The following is a 3,039-nucleotide window of genomic DNA, read 5'->3' as shown; positions in this document are numbered from 1 at the left end:
AAGGGACATATCTTGGACCAGATCTGGTCCTGTAACCTGGCCTTGTCCCCACCAGACATACTCCCCTGTGTCTGGTCAGATCACCATCTGGTGGACACCACTATAACATTGGCCGGTCAGATCCCTGCCCCATTGATGGCTGGCGGCTTGTCACGGAAATGGAGCACCTACGATGCTCAGGCCTTTCTTACCGCTCTTGCTGATACTCGTATAGACCCTTCCGACGATATGACAAACTAGAACACAATCTTGGCTCCTGGCTAGAATCGGCCAGTGATATAGTCGCTCCCTTAGTTAAATTTCCCCGCACCAGGCACCACAATTCTCATAGGTGGTTTTCTGATGAGCTCAAAGCCCACAAGCTGAAAACCCGCCAATCGGAACGCTTTTGGAGACGCAACTATTCAGATCTAGCCAGACAATCCTATCTGATCGCAAGCAATGAATACAAGGCAGCCATCAGATCGGCAAAGATAGATCACTTTTCTAAAAGGATCTCCTCGGCAGAAAATAAATCTAAGGAGGTGTTCATAGTTCTTAATGAGCTAACCACCGATGATAAATGTAAATGTAAATGTAAATGTACAGGAATTTATATAGCGCAAATCACCGAGCGGTTTCTAAGCGCTTGCTTAGGGAACCCGTCCTGGTATTCCCCTGTGAGATAACCCCAGCAGGGAATCCACAAGGTGAAAGCCAGGCATCCCACCGCGAGGGGCCGTTGTGGAGACTAAGCAAGCTATTGCCCAGAGTCGCAGAGTGTGAACCCGTGAATCAAGTAGGCACCGGAGCGAGAATTGTCAAGTCCATGGACAATTTAAGACTCAAGACACCGCCGAGCCGGGAAATGAACCCTGGTCCCGGGCTGACCTCTGCTTCCAGGTCTGCCTCCTCTAACCAGTGAGCCACACTTCTCCACTTCTCCACTCATGATAGAGCCCTCCTGATTCAGACCCCTACTCAAGAGGCCTGTGATACCTTAAACACGTTCTTTCTGGAAAAGATCATAAAAATTAAAATGTCCATCCCACCTCCTCCCCAGTCATCCCCACTGGACACTTCCTCTACAAACCCCATGACGTTTTCCACCTTCCCCGCTCTGGACTCCACCTCCCTAACGGAACTTGCCACCCGTGTCAAATCCGGTTCTCCCAATGATTGTTGTCCACCAGCCATTATGCGGAATGTATGTCTCAATCTATCTGACGACATTCTAAATTTACTTAACAGATCTCTCCACCACGGAATTTTTCCTACCGCTTTCAAGGAGGCAATCTTACTACCCCTCCTAAAAAAACCTGGCGCCGATCCTGCAGAGCCGTCGAACTATCGTCCTATTTCCCTCCTTCCCTACCTTTCCAAAATCTTGGAGCCCCATGTCACTCGGTGCCTGTCAAACTTCATCGAAACTTCCTGCTATCTGGAGCCTAATCAGGCGGGCTTCCGACCTGCCCATTCCACAGAGGCGGTCATCTTGGCAGTTCTCGACACACTCAGAAGTAACGCGGACGCTGGACGCCACCAGGCCCTGGTCCTGTTGGATCTGTCGGCCGCGTTCGACACGGTGGACCACAACATCCTCCTCCACCGTGTCGGGCAGGCGGGCATCCAAGGCACAGCTTACGAGTGGATTAAGTCCTTCCTTACTGGAAGAACTCAGGCAGTCCGCATGGGTCCTTACACTGCCAACAAGACTCCCACTTCCTGTGATGTTCCCCAGGGTTCTTCCATCTCCCCGCTCCTCTTCAACTTGTACCTACGACCACTGATCCAATCCCTTTTGGAATGGGATATTACAGTTTTTAACTACGCAGACGACCTGCATCTCATCTTCCCCCTCAACTTTCCTCATGCCATAAAAACATTTCACGAGGTCATGATTCACATCCAGCTCTGGATGAACCAGAATCAACTAAAACTAAACCCCGGAAAGACTGAGCTCCTCCTCCCGGGACTCAGTCATACCCTCTGGGGCCCACAGTACTGGCCCCCAGAGCTTGGCTCTCCCCCTATCCCAGCCAAAGCTGTAAAAAGCCTGGGCATAATCATTGACGCCGAACTTTCCCTTAAAACCCAAGTTGGAGCTGTAGTATCCTCCTGCATGCACCAACTCCGAAGGATCCGTAAGGTCCGCCATCTTCTCCCCCCCTGAAGCACTCACTCAAACTGTTATGTCACTTGTGCTTTCCCGACTGGATTTTTCCAATGCAATCTATCATGGTCTTCCTCTATATCTGATACACCGCCTCCAGGTCGTCCAGAATCAGGCGGCCCGCCTGATCCATGGATCCCCTAGATGGCTATCAGCCAAGCCTTTGCTCCTCAGCCTTCATTGGCTGCCGGAGGACCAGAGATCCACCTTCAAGGTGGCCTGTCTCACCTTCAAAGCTCTTCACTGCCCCAGCCCTGGGTTCCTCAAATCCCTCATTCACCCTCACTGTCCGTCACACAACCTCCGATCAGCTCACCGTGATCTGCTAGTCACCCCTAAAATCAAAACTAAAAAATTCGGCGGCCGCCGCTTTTCTCATTTGGCTCCTGCACTCTGGAACCTTCTCCCCCTCTCAATTAAATCTTCTACATCCCTTCTTAAATTCAGGAAATCGCTAAAAACGCACCTCTTTCCCCCCCTTGGTTAGGTTTTCCGCACCCCGTATTTCCTCCTCACTCACTCTGTCACTAGCGCCAGGAAGCTCTGGCGACAGCGCGCTTTATAAATGGCACCTAAGATAAGATAAGATAAGATGTGCTGTACTCTCCCCTGTGCAGCCTCTCATGTACTTGCTATCTCCCCTGCCAAGGACTCTGGGCCTGTTGCTCTGATGTGCTGTACTCACCCCTGCCAAGGACTCTGGGCCTGTTGCTCTGATGTGCTGTACTCTCCCCTGTGCAGCCTCTCATGTACTTGCTATCTCCCCTGCCAAGGACTTTGGGCCTGTTGCTCTGATGTGCTGTACTCACCCCTGCCAAGGACTCTGGGCCTGTTGCTCTGATGTGCTGTACTCTCCCCTGTGCAGCCTCTCATGTACTTGCTATTTC

This window comes from Lissotriton helveticus, chromosome 6, assembly GCF_964261635.1.
Source record: "Lissotriton helveticus chromosome 6, aLisHel1.1, whole genome shotgun sequence".
Lineage (NCBI taxonomy): Eukaryota > Metazoa > Chordata > Amphibia > Caudata > Salamandridae > Lissotriton > Lissotriton helveticus.
The sequence above is the reverse complement of the archived record's forward strand: the minus strand, read 5'-3'. Positions refer to the sequence as shown.